The sequence below is a fragment of the Trachypithecus francoisi genome, unplaced genomic scaffold, assembly GCF_009764315.1.
Source record: "Trachypithecus francoisi isolate TF-2019V2 unplaced genomic scaffold, Tfra_2.0 Lachesis_group3, whole genome shotgun sequence".
Taxonomy (NCBI): Eukaryota; Metazoa; Chordata; class Mammalia; order Primates; family Cercopithecidae; genus Trachypithecus; species Trachypithecus francoisi.
In genome coordinates this window covers 76100388-76106387 of record NW_022681468.1, presented here as the reverse complement: position 1 = coordinate 76106387, position 6000 = coordinate 76100388, and the positions used below count along the sequence as shown (strand labels likewise).

At 38.4% G+C, this 6000-nt stretch overlaps 1 long non-coding RNA gene across 1 annotated transcript in view; it reads left to right on the top strand.

Annotated features, from left to right (window-relative positions):
* Nucleotides 1–649: 649 nt before the first annotated feature.
* The window catches only part of LOC117069867, a 91348-nt gene continuing 85997 nt past the window's right edge, over nucleotides 650–6000 (top strand). The window contains exon 1 of the long non-coding RNA XR_004431694.1: nucleotides 650–753. This is a non-coding gene — a long non-coding RNA (uncharacterized LOC117069867). The remainder of the gene's footprint in view (nucleotides 754–6000) is intronic.

Sequence of the window (6000 nt, the reverse complement as noted above, 5' to 3'; positions counted from 1 at the left end):
TTGATTAGGGGGTCCCTGGGTCTGAAAACGTGTAACCATTAAGGTCCCACTTGATCTGTATAAGTAACACAAAAAGAAATAAACAAACAAAAACAGCAGCAACAAATAAGCCTAGAAAACAGATTTCCAGGATTGTGCTTCCATGCCATGACTCCGAGTTAAGTCACAACACAGAATTTCTTGAATGAAGAGTGGGCTGGGAATTCTTGAGGAAGAACCCATAACCAACCCACTCCTGGGATAATGGTATTAATTATTGATGAAGGCAGAGCCCTTATGACATACTTACTTCTTAAAGGTCCTAGCTCTTAATACTATCACAATGGCAAATAAATCTCAACATGAGTTTTTGAGGGAACATTTCTTTTTTTTTTTTTTGAGACGGAGTCTCGCTCTATCGCCCAGGCTGGAGTGCAGTGGCCGGATCTCAGCTCACTGCAAGCTCTGCCTCCCGGGTTTACGCCATTCTCCTGCCTCAGCCTCCCGAGTAGCTGGGACTACAGGCGCCCGCCACCTCGCGAGGGAACATTTCAACCATAGCACCTGTAGACACCTACTTTTTCTTACTTGGTGATCATGGAAATGTTTATATATTAACATTTCCCATGCTCTACCTTTTCTAATAATTATTATATTTTTCCATAGATTAGAAAATATCCAGAAAAAATTGTGAATAAATCAGAGGAGAAATGGACATTACCCAGATGTCAGGCTTGAAGCTTCATAAAGTAACTGAAGAGAATTTGGAAAACAGTAAGTGTGTTATAATTATAACTGATATTTATAGAATACAAGGTTGGAACATAGCATTGTTGCTATGCTTTTATAAATTTAATATAGTAGAAGAATATATATTGATTTTGTCCACTAAAAGATGGGCTGAGAGAGACATCACTCATTTATGTTTGCCTACCAAATACATTTTGAACAGCCACTTTGCATTTTGATATTTTACCACACTCTAAATTCTACTCAAGGTTGATTTCATTTTAAAAACTCCCATATGTCCTAGAGAGTCTAGTAGCTAGGTTGTGGAAATGTGGCTATGGTTTCATCAATCAGAAACATTCATGCAAGACAATGACTCAGAAGTGACCTATGTGCAAAAAGTTTCCATATAGTAATTTTTTATTATGTTTTTATTTTTATACTTTAAGTTCTAGGGTACATGTGCACAATGTGCAGGTTTGTTACATATGTATACATGTGCCATGTAGGTGTGCTGCACCCATTAACTTATCATTTACATTAGGTATATCTCCTAATGCTATCCCTCCCCACTACCCCCAGCCCATGACAGGCCCCAGTGGGTGATGTTCCCCAGCCTGTGTCTAAGTGTTCCCATTGTTCAATTCCCACCTATGAGTGAGAACATGCAGTGTTTGGTTTTTCCATTCCTGTTTTAGTTTGCTGAGAATGATGGTTTCCAGCTTCATCCATGTCCTTACAGAGGACATGGACTCATCCATTTTTATGTCTGCATAGTATTCCATGGTGTATATGTGCCACATTTTCTTAATCCAGTCTATATTTGATGGACATTTGTTGGCTCCGACTCTTTGGTATTGTGAATAGTGCCGCAATAAACATATCTGTGCATGTGTCTTTATAGCAGCATGATTTATAATCCTTTGGGTATATACCCACTAATGGGATGGCTAAGTCAAATGGTATTTCTAGTTCTAGATCCTTGAGGAATTGCCACATTGTCTTCCACAATGGTTGAACTAGTTTACAGTCCCAACAACAGCGTAAAAGTGTTCCTATTTCTCCACATCCTCTCCAGCATCTGTTGTTTCCTGACTTTTTAATGATCGCCAGTCTAACTTACGTGAGATGGTATCTCATTGTGGTTTTGATTTGCATTTCTCTGATAGCCAGTGATGATGAGCATTTTTTCATGTGTCTGTTGGCTGCATAAATGTCTTCTTTTGAGAAGTGTTTGTTCATATCCTTTGCCCACTTTTTGATGGGGTTGTTTTTTTCTTGTAAATTTGTTTAAGTTCTTTGTAGATTCTGGATATTAGCCCTTTGTCACATGAGTAGATTGTAAAAATTTCCTCCCATTCTGTAGGTTGCCTGTTCACTCTGATGATAGTTTTTTTTGCTGTGCAGAAGCTCTTTAATTTACTTAGATCCCATTTGTCAATTTTGGCTTTGGTTGTCATTGCTTTTGGTGTTTTAGTTATGAAGTCCTTGCCCATGCCTATGTCCTGAATGATATTGCTTAGGTTTTCTTCTAGGGTTTTTATGGTTTTAGGTCTAACATTTAAGTCTTTAATCCATCTCGATTTAATTTTTGTATAAGGTGTAAGGAAGGGATCCAGTTTCAGCTTTCTACTTATGGCTAGCCTGTTTTCCCAGCACCATTTACTAAATAGGGAATCCTTTCCCCATTTCTTGTTTTTGTCAGGTTTGTCAAAGATCAGATGGTTGTAGATACGTGGTTTTATTTCTGAGGGCTCTGTTCTGTTTCACTGATCTATATCTTTGTTTTGGTACCAGTTCCATGCTGTTTTGGTCACTGTAGCCTTGTAGTATAGTTTGAAGTTATGTAGTATGATGCCTCCAGCTTTGTTCTTTTGGCTTAGGATTGTCTTGGCAATGTGGGATCTTTTTTGGTTCCATATAAACTTCAAAGTAGTTTTTTCAATTCTGTGAAGAAAGTCATTGATAGCTTGATGGGGATGGCATTGAATCTATAAATTACCTTGGGCAGTATGGCCATTTTCACGATACGGATTCTTCCTATCCATCAGCATGGAATGTTCTTCCATTTGTTTGTGTCCTCTTTTATTTTGTTGAGCAGTGGTTTGTAGTTCTCCTTGAAGTGGTCCTTCACAACCCTTGTAAGTTGGATTCCTAGGTATTTTATTCTCTTTGTAGCAATTGTGAATGGGAGTTCACTCACGATTTGGCTCTCTGTTTATCTGTTATTGGTGTATAGGAAAGCTTGTGAGTTTTGCACATTGATTTTGTATCCTGAGACTTTGCTGAAGTTGCTTATCAGCTTAAGGAGATTTTGGGTTGAGACGATGGGGTTTCATAAATACACAATCATGTCAGCTGCAAACAGGGACAATTTGACTTTCTTTTTTCCTAATTGAATACCCTTTATTTCTTTCTCTTGCCTGATTGCCCTGGACAGAATTTCCAACACTATGTTGAATAGGAGTGGTGAGAGAGGACATCCCTGTCTTGTGCCAGTTTTCAAAGGGAATGCTTCCAGTTTTTGCCCATTCAGTATGATATTGGCTATGGGTTTGTCATAAATAGCTCTTATTATTTTAAGATATGTCCCATCAATACCTAGTTTATTGAGAGTTTTTAGTATGAAGGGCTGTTGAATTTAGTCGAAGGCCTTTTCTCCATCTACTGAGATAATCATCTGGTTTTTTTCTTTGATTCTTTTTATATGATGGATTATGTTTATTGAGTTGGGTATGTTGAACCAGCCTTGCATCCCAGGGATGAAGCCAACTTGATCGTGGTGGATAAGCTTTTTGATGTGCCACTGGATTCGGTTTGTCAGTATTTTATTGAGGATTTTTGCATCGATGTTCATCAGGGATATTGGTCTAAAATTCTCTTTTTTTTGTTGTGTCTCTGCCCAATTTGGTATCAGGATGATGCTGATCTCATAAAATGAGTTAAGGAGGAGTCCCCCTTTTTCTATTGGTTGGAATAGTTTCATAAGGAATGGTACCAGCTCCTCTTTGTACCTCTGGTAGAATTTGGCGGTGAATCCATCTTGTCCTGGACTTTTTATGGTTGGTATGCTATTAATTATTGCCTCAATTTCAGAGCCTGTTATTGGTCTATTCAGGGATTCAACTTCTTCCTCATTTAGTCTTGGGAGGGTTTATTTGTCCAGGAATGTATCCATTTCTTCTAGATTTTCTAGTTTATTTGCATAGAGGTGTTTATTGTTTCCTCTGATGGTAGTTTGTATTTCTGTGGGATTGGTGGTGATATCCCCTTTATCATTTTTTATTGCCTCTATTTGATTCTTCTTTCTTTTCTCTTTATTAGTCTTGCTAGTGGTCTATCAAGTTTGTAGATAGTTTCAAAAAACCAGCTCCTGGATTCATTGATTTTTTGAAGGGTTTTGTGTGTGTGTGTGTGTGTGTGTGTGTGTGTGTGTCTATCGCCTTCAGTTCTGCTCTGATCTTAGTTATTTCTTGCCTTCTGCTAGCTTTTGAATGCGTTTGCTCTTGCTTCCCTAGTTCTTTTAATTGTGATGTTAGGGTGTCGATTATACATCTTTCCTGCTTTCTCTTGTGAGCATTTAGTGCTATAAATTTCCCTCTACACACTGCTTTAAATGGGTCCCAGAGATTTTGGTATGTTATGTCTTTGTTCTCATCAGTTTCAGAGAACATCTTTATTTCTGCCTTCATTTCATTATGTACCCAGTAGTCATTCAGGGGCAGGTTGCTCAGTTTCCGTGTAGTTGAGTGGTTTTGAGTGAGTTTTTAAATACTGAGTTCTAATTTGATTGCACTGTGGCCTGAGAGACAGTTTGTTATAATTTGTGCTCTTTTACATTTGCTGAGGAGTGCTTTACTTCCAACTATGTGGTCAATTTTGGAATAAGTGTGATGTGGTGCTGAGAAGAATGTATATTCTGTTGATTTGGGGTGGAGAGTTCTGTAGATGTCTATTAGGTCCACTTGGTGCAGAGCTGAGTTCAAATCCTGGATATCCTTGTTAACTTTCTGTCTCATTTATCTGTCTAATATTGACAGTGGGGTGTTAAAGTCTCCCATTATTACTGTGTGGGAGTCTAAGTTTCTTTGTAGGTCTCTAAGGACTTGTTTTATGAATCTAGATGCTCCTGTATTGGGTGCATATATATTTAGGATAGTTAGCTCTTCCTGAAGAATTGATCCCTTTACCACTATGTAATGGCCTTCTTTGTCTCCTTTGATCTTTGTTGGTTTAAAGTGTGTTTTATCAGAGACTAGGATTACAACCCTTGCTTTTCTTTGTTTTCCATTTGCTTGGTAAATATTCTTCCATCCCTTTATTTTGAGCCTGTGTGTGTCTCTGCACATGAGATGAGTCTCCTGGATACAGCACACTGATGGGTCTTGACTCTTTATCCAGTTTGCTACTCTGTGTCTTTTAATTGGGGCATTTAGCCCATTTACATTTAAGGTTAATATTGTTATGTGTGAATTTGATCCTGTCATTATGATGTTAGCTGGTTATTTTCTCCTTAGTTGATGCAGTTTCTTCCTAGCATCAATGGTCTTTACAATTTGGCATGATTTTGCAGTGACTGGTACCAGTTCTTCCTTTCGAAGTTTAGTGCTTCCTTCAGGAGCTCTTGTAAGGCAGGCCTGGTGGTGACAAAATCTCTCAGAATTTGCTTGTCTGGAAAGGATTTTATTTCTCCTTTGCTTCTAAAGTTTAGTTTGGCTGAATATGAAATTCTGGGTTGAAAATTCTTTTCTTTAAGAATGTTGAATATTGGCCCCCACTCTCTTCTGGCTTGTAGGGTTTCTGCTGAGAGATCCACTGTTAGTCTGATGGGCTTCCCTTTGTGGGTAACCCGACCTTTCTCTCTGGCTGCCCTTAACATTTTTTCCTTCATTTCAACTTTGGTGGATCTGACGATTGTGTGTCTTGGAGTTGCTCTTCTCGAGGAGTATCTTTGTGGCATTCTCTGTATTTCTTGAATTTGAATGTTGGCCTGCCTTCCTAGGTTGGGGAAGTTCTCCTGGATAATATCCTGAAGAGTGTTTTCCAACTTGGTTCCATTCTCCCCATCACTTTCAGGTACACCAATCAGATGTAGATTTGGTCTTTTCACATAGTCCCATATTTCTTGGAGGCTTTGTTCATTTCTTTTTACTGTTTTTTCTCTAAACTTCTCTTCTTGCTTCATTTTATTAATTTGATCTTCAATCACTGATACCCTGTCTTCCACTTGATCAAATTCTCTCCTGAAGCTCGTGCATGCGTCACATAATTCTTGTGCCATAGTTTTCAGCT